This window comes from Coptis chinensis, chromosome 3, assembly GCF_015680905.1.
Source record: "Coptis chinensis isolate HL-2020 chromosome 3, ASM1568090v1, whole genome shotgun sequence".
In the NCBI taxonomy this organism is placed as follows: domain Eukaryota; kingdom Viridiplantae; phylum Streptophyta; class Magnoliopsida; order Ranunculales; family Ranunculaceae; genus Coptis; species Coptis chinensis.
The window spans coordinates 42,683,137-42,698,226 of NC_141458.1; positions in this window are offsets into that span (position 1 = coordinate 42,683,137).

Here is a 15,090-nt window from a genome sequence, read left to right on the forward strand (position 1 = left end):
CACACCTCTCACTTTGCACCTCTCGCATTTATAAGGAATTTCACTTCAGAGCACATCTATTACATGGAGTGCGCACACCCCTTATTGTGGCTATACTCAGAGCATGCACGCCCCAAAGTTACTAGAAATCTTGCCAAGCTAGAGCACGCACGCGCCTTTCTATAGGCTATTCGAAGCGCTCCCGCGCCTTCACCTCATCACAACACAAGTTCTGATTTGTAAGATATTCTGCAATCACTTCCAGGAGTTCCGTAGTGTGTTTGTTTGATATAAAGTCTCCTCAGATCACACCGGAGCAGTCCTTTGAAGATTTGTTCATGAGTGACACGTATGGATCTTGGTTCCGCGACTTGATTATACAGGCAAGATGGAAGCCTCTAATGGTAAGCTCTGATGAACTGTATTCTTCTGCACTTACAACGTATTTTTATGAGCATTGTAAGTTCTTTTATCGATTGGATGGAGAACAAGTGTTCTCTATCACCATTAAGGATGAAATAATGGACATAACCAAGTTCTTATTGGCATTTGCTATTGGACTTTCTATGCCTGCTGAAACCCAAGACTCATGGGGCTATTTAGTTGATAATATGTATGCCTACAACTATGAGTTTTTGCATGAGACCAATGGGGCAGGGATTTTCCGTGTATTGGACCGAGGGCAATATAACGTAGCCCTTGGTAGCTTGTCCCTTAACGTGGGCACGGTGATGTTTTTTATCATGCTAAACATATTAGGGGAATGGCTATTTTCTTCTGCGAATGACGCCACTTGTGACGCTTTCCTTGCTCTAGCTGAGGAACGTATGCTCTATGACCTTCCCCAGACCTTAGTGTCTAGTTTAGCACGAGCCCATAGTATGAGGCATAAGTACATTCTTATGCTTGTCTTAGTTTGCCACATAATGCTATGTTTCTTTCCTGAGTTTTGTACCCGTTTCACGGATTGGGTTAGGGTTGACATTGTGCGACCCACCAATTACATTATACGTACTACACCATAACAGGCTATTTGCAACGGCAAAAAACCATTGCTAATAATTTTCGCAACGCGGCATGGGTAAAGTGTTGGAAATATTTGCAACTGTTAATAAGCGTTGCAAACAGAAATTTCCCACGGTTATTAACCGTTGCAAACAGAACTGTCCAACGCTTATAACGTTTTTTATAACTAGTATGTATACAAATTGGAAACTTTTGCAACGCTTTTTAAGCATTAGTAATATGTTAAAAATATTACCAACGTATCTTAACCATTGCAAAGTTGTTAGTTAATTTTTTTTTTTAAAAAAATAATTTAAAAGTTGCTTGTAACGGTTATAAACCGTTGCTGATGTGTTGTTAATAATAAAAAAATAAAAAAAATAAAAATAAAAAATCTCATATTTTGTAGCGAGACCCGCTAAACTTACAAAAAATGAATGACATCCACAATTTTGTGTCACTGAATACCCATAAAAATGAAAAATTAAATAACCTACAAAGAATTGAATTTCAGTAACATTTGAAATAACAAGAAAGAACAAAAATCAAGGTGAGGTTTGACCAGTCTTTCATTCCAGTAAAGTAGGGTAGATTTACATGCCATGACAGTGCAAATGGTCAAGATAGAAATCTGTATTCTCCTGCCGCTTATACTTCCTTTAAGAAGAGCAGCAGCTAGTCTTCTATCCAATAGGTTGTCCTCGGATCTGAACAGTAGGAGGCCTAGCATTGTTTAACCTTGGTTAAACATCCACAAAAGCATCGTATCTAGTAGTGCAACCCAAAACTCTGAGAATAAGTAATGTAGATTAGCCCTTTAGTTAAACATTCATCCTCAAATATAAAAATGCAAAGGAAAATAAGTACCTGTTCTTGATCTCAATAGCCATGGCCATAAAAGCTTGTTCTACATTTGTAGAACTTTTGGCACTGGTTTCCATGAATGGAATTCCAATTTCATCAGCAAAAGCCTAAACACGTAAGAATAGATGTTAGACAAAGTTGACCTTTTTTCTCCATATACTAATATTATACAAATGAAAATTGAGATAACATAAAGAGGGATTGGGAGAAAATGTTCTCCAACAAAAAGATAAATAGTAATCATTAAAAACAAAATGTGAGGGATAACAAGTTCTACCTTGCCTGTCTCATAGGACAACACTTTTTTATCTGTTAGGTCACACTTGTTACCAACCAGAAGCTTGTTTACATCCTCACTAGCATAGCGATCGATTTCGTTTAACTATTGCTTAACATTGTTAAAGCTCTCCTGGTCTATAACGTCATAAACTACCTGCAAACAAATACAAACACAATGAGCCAGTACTAGAGTAAGAATATCCAAAGTAAGGTTAAAACTACGGGATTCACTTACTATAATGTCGTGTGCACCACGGTAATAGCTGCCGGTGATCGATTCGGTGTTCTTGTTCTTGCCCAAAGATCCCAATCGCATGGTAAAGAAAGGCACAAAGCACAGTAGTTTCTTATTTGTTAGCAAGACCATAATACAGCTAACATGTAATGAAATGTCCATTAAAAGAAAGAGAGCAGTTCAACATATATTCCTTTGAGTACATTGCTTTAATTTCTCTGATAGGTCATTCCTGCAAGTATCTGTTTCTTGAACCGCTTTCTTCAAAAGAGAAACCTCGATGAAAATGTGTCGCATTAGAATAAATATTATTTAGTACCACAAACTTGTATGGCTAGTTCAGCAAACATACAAGTCTCAATCCTCAAAGACATTGTAATAGCAAGTCTAATTTCTAAAATGCAAGTAGCTATGATAGAACCTATTTTAAGCTATTGGAAACAACATGTAAGCACACACCCAAAAATTCAATACGTAATATGTGACTTTAGCAAGAATATAATGCATGCGAGTACCCGAAATCTTATATTAAAAGAAAATGGAACAAACACGGGCACTAAGCTAGAAACCATTTACCTAAACTGAAGCTACTAACCTATTAAACTCCCAACTCAAACTTGTAGTAATTGGGCATGAAATAAATCAAGAAAGTAAAGCCAGTAACAGTGATGCTCCACACGACCTCCACAAATCCAACTTAAATATATAGTCCAACCAAAAGCTTTACTTGCAAATATTTAGCAACTAAGAAATTAATTGGAAAACTAAACAAATGATGAAGGTGTATCAAGGAAATGATTTGAGGAGCAATTGTGGAGAAGTGAAGTCTTGGTTGCTGCCATGGATGCCTCTAGCCAAAAGGGTGGGAGATATTGATTAGGAGTTTTGTGGCACATGTCCCACACTTGTCACCAATTTTAAAACTTCACATGGGAACCAAATAAATGGCTTAGGCAAATAGAAGTTATTCAACAAAGTAAATCTGACTTCACTTTCTTCTATTTAATGAATCATTCAACTCATCGCACTCTCAGATCAGTAAATTGTTAGAGGGTACTTATTAGTGCTAATGTATAGGACTACATTGCATTCTTATTAAACTGATAAAGATAACTGACAATCTTCTATTAAAAGGCTTGAGAACTAAACCCTAAAACAACCTATAGCTAAAAAAAATATTGCACAAACATAGGACATAAATGACTATCCTAAACCTATATCTCTAACAATTAGAACCTTCGTAAGGCCATATATTCATAGATTATTGCACATGTCAAGGTAATTATATGTTCAAACAGCAAGTGTAGCTTTCTTCGCATATCAACATATGGCGAAATCACACTAAATTATTTAATTACACAATTTTATTATATAAGGTTTATTCCATTGTGACTTGGTTTTTGTCAGATGAGTTTCAACATGGACTTTTTTCGGCCAAATATGTATTAAAATTCAAGTTCAAATTTCTTCCATAAACATGTAATTAAGTGTGTAATTTTGGAAGTAGGCTTACCCTGAAAAGGTAACACGCTCCCCAATTTTGGCCCCCTTCTGGAGGAAGCAAAGGTTCCATAACAACCGCTCGAATTTGAAGCCTGAGAGCACTGAAATTAAAGGTGGTCAGTATGACATGTACAAGCTTAACCGTGTTTGTTCATCATGTTGGCATTACTTTATATAAAATAGTACACTCAATTAGAAAGGATCAACTAATCATTTTTGGTTGAGAATATAGATGTGTCGAAAATCTATGAAAGGGTTATTAAGGATTTAGAAAGAACTTGTATAGGAATATCGATGGCTTAAGAAGGGAAAAGTTTTGCTTTATCACACATACAAAAGGCTTCTCACATTGCAAACTTGAGACAAGCCGAGATAAAAAGACATACCAGTCCAGAAGATGCCACGTCACGTAGCTTTCCAGGCTTCACGTTTGTAACCAAGCAACTCAACTGTTCTGCAAGATAGATCATTCTTAAATGAACTTTGGAATGTAACTTGATCAATTAACAAACCAAAAGCCGAAAGTCTAGTGAAGTTTCTAAATCAATTAAAAGTTTGATAGAACCAAAAAAATGATTTAATGGCTAACTGCGACAGGAGTATTTATATTCTTACCATCAATGCATCTAGACTGCAATGTTTTGCAAGACCACTAACCACTTGACAAATGCCACCGTCTCCCAAGTCTATCTCCTCAACAAGTAAACTGTGTAATATTCAGGTGGTTACAAGATAATACTATGAACGCTACCGATATGTAGTTATGTACACAAATTGCCATAATGAAATGACTTCATGCCTCCATGGTATTATCAAAATGTAAAAACAAGTTTTAAATCAAGAAAAACAAGAGGAAAACTATTGGGTATACCGTGCGCAGATGGATGCTTCCGGGCTTTTGCTTAATAAGGCCAACTTGTATATTAAGCAAACTAACGCTAACTTCGACATCCTTCGCAGTTGATTCTTTTTCTGGTGCCTTTTTCTTCTCCTCGGTAACTTTACCATCTGACCCACCCTTTTTCTGGAAGAACCAAACAAACACAACAAGATGTCATAGTGTGGACATTACAACAACCATACCAAAGAGCTTAACACAGCTACAATTGACATCATGCATCTAAAGGATGGAACATAAAGAACTGCAACACAACATAACAAGCAGGCTACCTTAGGAGCACTCTTCTTTGAACTTGTGTCTGTTTCTAGCTTATCATTCGTCTCTGCGTTTGAGATGCAAGATATCCCCAACTAGCTAGCTACTTGGCTTTGCTAGGCTACTGTTATGGGTTGATGTAATTGGTGCTAGTTGATTATATAAATAAAATTAATCGTTTCCTAAAACAGAAAAAAGAAGATATTAATTTGATCATCGCCAAAACAAAAGGAGATTAAAATGATCAGTTTGTTGGAAAGGGCGGGGTTGGTTGTTAGTATTTACTCTCTTGAAGACATTATAATAAGCAATATTGCTTGTATCCAGCATAGCCACAAGTATAAAACATGTAAATCCCTAGGCTCAATGAAATGGACCAGGAAGTGCAGCTTTATAAGCAGTAGAGGGAGCGTTAAAGTAGTTACTTAAAACAAAGTTTAGCAGAGGGATCAGATAAGACCAGACATTATTAACTTCTTATTCTTCACCATTAGCTAAGGGTTTAAAATTCCATTGAGATAACATTTACTTACAGAAAACAATAAAACTATGAGTACAGAGTATAAGTTATTATGACTATATGCAGTTCGCAACGTGAAGCTCAAACACACAGTAGCAGATTACAAAAAAATATATATACTTCTTAAGTTAGAGAGATCAAGAAACCTAACACAAATAGCTGCAAAAACAAGAAGATGGGCCTCAAACTGTAACAGACTGACATCTCAAACACCTCCGATGTGCTTAAATGCTACAATATAGTAAGTAATGATCAACCATTATTTATATATTGCTGAAAGAACTTATCCACTCAGAACGAGTAAGCTCCTAGTCCTAAACGATTCATTTTTAATGCCTTTTATAAATAGCCATCCAAATGATGAGTTGGAGTCCAGTACTATGAGTTGCACATTTATAAGCTTAGGACAAAGATATGCAAATCCTATCGGTTATATTGTTGATTTAGCATCCACATGAGACAATTTGGAGGTAAACATATTAATTTGGTGACTGAATAGCAAAGTGATCATCCTTTTTTCTCTTCAAATTTCAAACACATTTTAACGTCAACAGAGAATCTCTAACTCTAATTGTGAATTGAGACAGAGCATTGAAAAAGTTATAAATAGCTCGTACAGATCAAGACTAAAGCATATTCAAATTATAAACAACAAACAAAAATGTTTTTCCAATGCTTCCTATGTGCATTCATGTCTCTCTCAGGGTGTAAATTCACAAATAGCCAAAGCAAGCCAAAGTATAATACATGCACTATATAAGTAGTTAACAATCCAAGTAACAAACACTTACAGTAGTTGGCAATGTGCTATTAAAAATCCCAGGTATAGTTTTCGGAATAGACAAATCAACACCTCCCCAAACCAGTGAACCAATTCCTTCTTCATTAACTAACTGTTCTCCTAGCAAGTACACCATATTAGGCTTTAATGATTCCATAACTTGCCTAAACTCATCAATTGTCGGATTAATCAATGTTTGAACCTATAACCACACATTACAATTCTTAATCAATAATAAGAAACTAAAACTAAAACAAAAGCAAAATTAGTACCTCTAAACGACCCGAAGAAGTCAGCTCGGGAAAAGGGTATCTCTTTACATCCTCTTGTTTGTCTTTAAGTTTTCTACAGAGTACTGCAAGGAGACTACATGCATACTTTGAAGGTGGTCCTTGTACACTAGACATGCTTAATGCATTGAACCACTCGTATATATATTATAAATAAACAATTAACACAACCAAATCTGAAACAGTAACAAGGCCAAGAACAAAGAGGATGAAATCAGCCAAAAATATATAAAGCATGGAGCTTGAAAATGCGTAGAAGGAATTGGTAAAGTAGAGAAGGGAAAAAAGTTAACCCTATAATTTAGAAATCCACAAAAGAAAAAAAGAGCTGTCTTTGATTCCATTCACTAATAACATATCTCTGCCTTGCCCCCTTTAAACCATTTCTTTATTTAAAATTGCTTACTGGAACACTGAGTTCGCTTTTTGGAACCATCAGAACAAGTTTTCAAGTCATGTTCTTGAGAAGAAACAGAAGAATACCCTTCTTCTTCTTCATCATCATCTTCAACAACAAAGTCTTTCTCTTTCTCTTGAACATCTTCATTGTCATTGTTGTTGTTTTCAAAGTAGACATCTCAGGCCAAAAACTGGTTTTCAAAGTTTTGGTTTCAACACAATCTATTTGTTGGGAATTAGAAAAGGAAGAAGAAGGTAGGAAGTGATTGTTCTGGGGATGAGGTGGAGGGGTTGAAGGAGAGAAAGAGAAACAAGGGTCACCAGCAAAGATAAAAAAACTCTAACCCAGCGGCTGTGAGAAAGAAAGAGAGGTTTTCTATTTTGAGATACCGAGCGCGATTTCTTTTTCCCTCTTTTCGAAATTTTGATATTGTTTTGGTTGTTTGGATTTGTAACACTTCTCCAACGATTTTCAAGCATTAGCAATTAATTCCGAAAATTCACCAAAATAAAGTAACGCTTTACAACATTGCTAACGCTTATATAGCGTTGGCAACTTACTAACGGTAAAAAACCGTAGCAAAGTAAAAAAGGTGCGTGTTGCAAATATCCTATTATGGTGTTGTGACGCTCATTTTGTGCAATGACTTGGCCAGGGTGGAGGCTACAACCTAATTGGGTTGCCCCTTACACTCTATCCGACCAAGTGGTGCTTAACATGTTAGCAATTGTAGATAATAAATGGCATGAGGCCTGGCAAATTATCATGGTGTGGCAGGATGCCAAAGAACCTCAATTCTTTATAGAAGAGGAGGACAACGTTTAAATGATGGATATGAGGTACATTTTATTTTTTGTTAGTCTCTACTTATGTCCCAAGCAATTTATATTTTATTATTCCCATAACGAGTGAAACTCATATAGAGTTGCGTCAATTTTTATTTATCGATATTAGTATGTTCTAAATTTGTTTTGCAGGTGTTCTTCATTTTCACTCATTTCTATGGTATTTTTTACCCTTCTTATTTCAATACTTTGACGACAAAACATGTTCTTATTTGGAGGTGGCATAGAAACACGCATAATTTAAGGCACCTATTAGGATAATACATGTATGATATTAATCTAGAAGTTTCACGTTAACTCTTAAATTAGAATAGTTTTTAGAAATTTAGGTTAATATGTAGGTAATAATCATTGCATCTTTCTATAAATATATTGCATGAGCATCTATGTTTGTATTAGCAATAAGTTTCTGAAATCTAGGTTAAAGTACTTATTCTACAAATCCTATGAGAATATAGCCTAAAGTCTTATATATGAGTGAAATATTTGAGAAATGACACAAGGGAGAAGTAAATTCCGAATAGAGAAATCACACGTCCACTTGCTTGATCACTATATCATATCCTAAGTAAGAATTTAGGCCCTCTTTTAATCGATATAGCCAGAAATTCAAACCTAGATAAAAGTAGTTTCTGCTAGTCGCCCCTCTAAGCCTTTCTTTAGCCTTTCATAAACTGCAAATCCTTAACCCTTTTATACAAAACAAAATAAAAATAAAAATCAGCCTACCCATTTTTGAATGAGTCTGAGAATAGAGATGAAAAAGAAAAGAGATATACTTGTGGATCACCAAGAATTTGTTAGTTACTTCAAATAAGAAAAGAAAAGAAAGTTTCCATCCAAAGAAAAGAAAAAGAAAAGTAAATAAATAAAATAAAAAGTTAGAACTCCAAAAATATAATCAAAGGAGTCAAAAGCCAAAAGAAAAAGAAAAAAATGGCTAAGGATGGAAACAAAGTGTAGAAGCAAAGTAAGAACAAGGTTTTCTCTAGTTACATAATATGAAGACTCTATCATCTCAGACTTGTCCTTTTTGAATATCCATTTCCTTCCTTCTTAAATCATCACCTAATCCCCACAACACCTAATAAAAATCTCTAGCTCAATTAGGAATAGGTTAGTGTGATAGTAAGTAGCAGATGTGTTAGATCGGCTTTGGCTTCCTTGTGTGTCATTGAGATTGTAAGGTAAAGTGTGCCCACTACTCACTGGAGTGAGTGAAACTTGAGTTGAAAAATCAGAGTGTTTTTGTCTTGACATATATGTGAGGACCTACTTAAGGACATTATTCCAAAGTTTCAAAAACGGACCTGTTATTGCATTTCATAGCATAGTTCATTATATATATGTTTATCCATAGATGATTGATTATTATGCACGTATTAGCTTAGATTTCAAATTGATTATTCTGTATTCATTGCTAGTAAGATGTATAGATATCTGAGAATAAATTAGGAAACAGTAATGTTTATTTCTTAGTCGTTGTAGTATAAATAAAGTTTGTGAGTACCTTCACTGGAAAACTCTCACGAGGCTATAACTCGTCCACTAGGGAATTCCTAGTGATTTAAGGCCTTATTGTATATGATAATACAATCGCACTCAGCGAAACGAGATTAGTTAGAACTCCATTTTGGTCACTTATTTTAATTTCTCATATTTGCTTGAGGACAAGTAAAATGCTATTTGGGGATGGTTTGATAAGAGCCAAAAACTGTAGTTTTAACTCCTTAATAATATTACATTTAAACCAATTATGTGTATAATAAATAAGAGTTAGTACTGTTTACGTGATTTTGTGTATTTCAGGTCTTGGAGTCAAATATATGAAGAAACATGTCACTTTTGCAACAGAAATGAGCAAAGGTTAGTTGCTAAGAAGTTCTATGACTAAAGGCTAAGATTCAAGGAGAAAAAGCTTTTTTAAAGCCCAGTCAAAGCCGAAAAGTCAAAGTCAATAAGGACAGAAATATAGCAGAAAAGTCAATAGAATTTCCGCAGGTCGTATCTTTGGACTCAAATCTCGGAATTGGGCCTATTATATATCAAAACAACCGGCTCGGAAAGATATTTCTAATGGTCCAGGACTTGACCCAATCAGAGGAGCAGAAGTATATAAAAAGGCTATTGCAGTAATATCTAACAGAGAATCCCTTTTTGGACATATGTAATTAGGTTTTTAGCTTGTTTTCATGGCCCAAAACATAGCTTCAAAGCCCATACATGAAATTGTAGACCTATCCCTCTTTTATATAAAAAGGACTAAGGCCAAACTCTTAAACTCACCTAGGAACTTAGTTATTAATTCATAGACTTAGTTAATTATTCAAGTACTTAGTTTTTAATATAGTTTTCAATTCCTAGACTCTCTTCCATTAGATTAATAAAGCCAAGTTATTGTTTTTCATTATGTTTTCTTCTTATTTCTCTATTAATGATAGTCTCATGAATCTGAGCTAAACCTCCATTAGAGGGGTTTGATGAAGACTTGATGTGTTAGTTAGAATTATTGCTTAATTAAGAGTTTCACTCTAGTAGGTTAATTTATTCACCATGAGAATGGGTTAAACTTCTTCACATGTTAATTATTAGTTGGTAGAGATTGCCATGAATAATTAGGGATCAAATACTTACTCTATATTGGTTAGGATTGCAATAATCTACACTAGCATATTAGGAATCAATCAAAGTGGAATTAAATCCCCCATAATCATTTCTCCATATTCACATCTTAGTATTTAATTGTCATAGTATAAGTTAGAACAATTTAATTAGTTCAATTACCATATTAGTATAATCACAATCCATTACTCTCATTAATTTTGTTAGAATCGATTAAACTAGTGAAACTTATGTCTAAGAAACTAAGAGTGGAATGAATTCTTTACTCCATAATATCGTAAGATAATCGAGAGTAGAAAACTTTGATCATCTAGTGTAAATCCATTTTAATTTTACTTATTCATAGCGTAATTAATTAAGAGTAGGTAAAACTATTGTTTTATGTTTTATCAGGCGACGATACCAATTATGAATTTATGATTTCAGCGAGTCAAAATTTTAGTTTCGAAAAATTTCAGGCTCAAATTTTTCGGTCATCTCACGCTCATCCAATTAAAAAGAAAAGGAAAAAAAGAGAGAAAAAAAGAAAAAAAATGAAAAAAGAAAAAAAAAAACCTAGCTACTACTCACACACTCTCTCTCCCACTGAACTGTCATTCTTCTCGCCTCCACCACCTGTTATTAAATCACCTCAACCAATGTGAATAACCCTCCCCCCATCAGATCGGAGAACTATTTCAGTAGAAGGTACACTCTCCATCACTCTATTCTCTCAGGGTTTTAAATTTGATTTTTGGGGTTTCCAACTCGATTAGCAAATGAAATTCATTATAGGGGGTTTACTTAATTCTGGCTGCACATTTTGTTTTTCTCTACTATTTTTTTCAGTCATAGGTTTCTCACAAATTTCTTACAGAAATTGTTACTACAAGGTTTCTTCACTGGTCTCTCAAACAGAAAACTTTCTAGAAACCAACTTGTTGTAGGTACATGTTCTTTTTCCATTTCTTTATTCTTTCATTCTGCAAATTAATTGTATAAGAACAAACATGCCCAAGTTGTTATTTTCTATTTTAGTTGATGAAGAAGTGGAAATGTTACTCAAATGACTCAAACTGAGACAGTGGAGAAACATTTTGAGCTTTTTGGCTATTTGACGAGTTATATTAGAACCCTATTTCTCCTTTGTCCTTACATTTTATATACTATGTAAAAAAATATAGTTGGAATTTGTAGGGTAGGGTATTTTATATTATGAAGTTATATAAAACCTGAGTACATTGGTGTCTTGGTAATACCATTATAGCATTGTTAAGAGTCATGGTGTAGAGTTGGTGGTGATGGGAATAGGCATTACTGATTTTGGGCTACAATGGTATTACCAAGACACCAATGGTGTAGAGTTGGTGGTGATGGGAATAGGCATTACTGATTTTGGGCTACAATGGTATTACCAAGACACCAATGGTGTAGAGTTGGTGGTGATGGGAATAGGCATTACTGATTTTGGGCTGAATGTAAATGTGCAATGTGTTGATCGCTATGAGTTAGAGTATCAAATTCTTTTTCAGACTTATTTTCTAAGTAATCCCCCCCACACACACAATCAGATTGTGTTATGTAATCAGCTTGTTAGGTTGCCTCCTAATAATGATAACCGGACGTTTGTTTTTTTTCGTTAAACCATGTGACGGTTTTAGTATTTCTTTTCTTGGTCAAGATGAGATGTATTATAGGGTACCTTTGTTAATTTGTCTGGGCTGCTTTAAAATTGAAAGCCACTTCGGTAAATATTACTAGCTATTATATCTATTTGAACTTTTGTTTTACAGAATGTCTTCTATTTTTTGCTTGCAAACGTGGCAAATATTAGTAGCCCGACTAACACGCATATTAAAGTGCCGGAATAGAAGATTATGATATATGTATTCGAACGACTTATCGGTGATTGCCTTTGATGCAGCCAATTGGAATGAACCAAATATCAATGTGTTCTAGACTCTACAGATGGGGAATACATGTATTTAGATCTCTATCAGAGATTTTTATTTTTAATAGAATTTGGCTTAATTATAACATTTTTAAGTCCATGTTCATACTAATTAGGTCGAAGTCTAGTTGGGTTTTGTTTGCTTGATGTAGTTGTCAAGGAAATTTTGTCTGGTTTTTGAAGGGGGATTATTAATCAAATTATTCAAATGTGTATGGTTTCACACAAGCTATTCAAGATGGTAGCAGATTATAAAATTAATTTCAAATAACAATTTCTTGTTTTCCTTCTTAAATCATGGGTCTTCAACACTTCTCTACTGGTTGGGTCATTTCAAATATAACCAAAAGCACTGTAAGTGTCTTTGTTGATTGTGTATCTTTTGTTCAGTTGGTTTTGTTAAATTACTTTTGTCCTTTTGTACACTATATAAAATAATTAGGGTTTCATGATGTAGTGGAAGGTATACTATGGAATGATGGTATGTGTGTAATGGGACATTATAGATCTGCCTTTAATTTACTACATTTTGGATCTGACGTTAATTACCCGCGATTCATGTTAAATTTTGTTTTTTGAACAATGGGTGTCATATTATTATATTTTTTTTCCCCACTGTATTAGCTAGTGTATATGTTGGATTTGTGTAGTTCAATCATAATAATTTCGAAACACATAAGAATTGATATTGTATTGGAGGATTTTATCAGTCACCAAGTCATTTCGTGAGTTTTGTATCACTTGTTTGCATTTAGTTGTTCTAATAGGGAGTTTGTAGACTCATGTTTGCATTTAATGGGGAGTTTGTTGGTTTGAAAAGTATCAAAGTATTTTTTTTAGTGGTGTTATAGACTTAAAAGGGACTTGAATGGTAAGGAGTACATAAGGCTATTGTGTGTGTCTGGCAGCGGCTTTTCGGTTCCACCAATGTTGTCTCTTCCCTCACTGAACTCTTTCACCCTTACTACTACTACTATCCCTGTTTCTTATTGCTAATATGAGCTAGGACATTGATAACTTATTTGGATACGTCTTCAACTTTACATGATTGTTAATAGTTCATCGGATTTTAATTTTGATGACGTGATGAATTTATTATATTTTTGGCTTCCCATTTTTTTGGTGGACTAATGGATAATATGTTTGTGTGCAGATAATCTAATCTTACGTCAAAAGAGAAGTGGTTTGGTACTATTCTTTGTGAAGAAATGGTGGTTTGAAATTGCAAGAGGCCGAATCTAAATGCTATTGTATCTCATTTTTTTTGTGAAGACAGTTTCATTCGAAAGCTACTCAAGGGATGCTTAATTAGAAATGTTTTTGTTTAACCTAACACTTTTATTAAGACAGAGTTCAGAAAAATTTAATGAAAAGGGATGATGTAACTCTCTTTTGTTTCTATTGTAGTAAATTGACTCATTTTTATTTACTGTTTATTACATATTATTAAATTGATGTTATGGTTGTTTTCTTTTAGGTTTATGTGGGGGGTGGGGGGTACAAATAATGGTACACAATTGGCAATGATATGATACTCTAGCAACGATCATAACATTGCTTATAACACTAATTTTTTAAATCCATTGAACAACATATAGAAATTTTAAAATCGAGGGGGATAATTTGAACAAATAATGGTACACAATTGGCAATGAAATGATACTCTAAAACATCATAACAAATTTAAATAATTTTTAAATCCATTGAACATTTGTCGACGATAGAAACATCGCTAAAAACACACAAAATTTAAATATTTTAGATCTTTAACGTCGATAGAATTATAGCAATAAAAGGAAAGTTTCAAATCATTGATATCTCTAGTGACACTAAAATCGTCGTTAATAACATTTTTTTCATTTAAATTTTTGGACTTATAGCGATGATTAAAACGTCGTTAATAACACTAAAATTTTCAAATTTTGTTGACCTTTATCGACAATAGAAACGTTGCTAGTAAGGCCTAATTACCGACGATTTTGAAAATGTCGCAAAAAGTTTATCTTTTGCGACGTTCTTCCATTGAGAATGTAAAAATGGGTTAGCAACGAAATTAGAGAAACGGCAACAATAAGAATCGTCGTTGAAGATCTCACATTTGGCAACGTTAAATAATTGTCGCTCTATATCTTTGCCGACTATATCATTAGCGATGATGACACGACACTCCAAAAAACGTCGTCAAATCTCATTAGCAACGTTTCTACAATTTTCAGCGACATTGTTTTTTGTCGCCAAACACTCTGTTTCTTATAGTGCATAATGCAAAATCATATATGGGAATTGGTGGATTTACCACCAGGTTCCAAGACTTTGGGATATAAGTGGATATTCACAAAGAAATTTAAGACTGATGGATCAACCGACAAGTATAAAGCTAGACTTATGGTCAAAGGCTTTAGACAAAAGGAATGATTGGATTATTTTGACACTTACTCTCCAGTTACAAGAAAAACTTCCATAAGGATGCTAATAACAATAACATCAATGCATGGACTTGAGATACATCAAATGGATGTAAAGACGACATTCTTGAATGGTGAGTTAGATGAAGAAATATACATGGAACAACTCGAATGAAGGATTTATTGCTCCTAGACAAGAAAGGAAAGTTTGCAAGCTTGTTAAATCTTTATATGGATTAAAGCAAGTACCTAAGCAATGACATGAGAAATTTGACA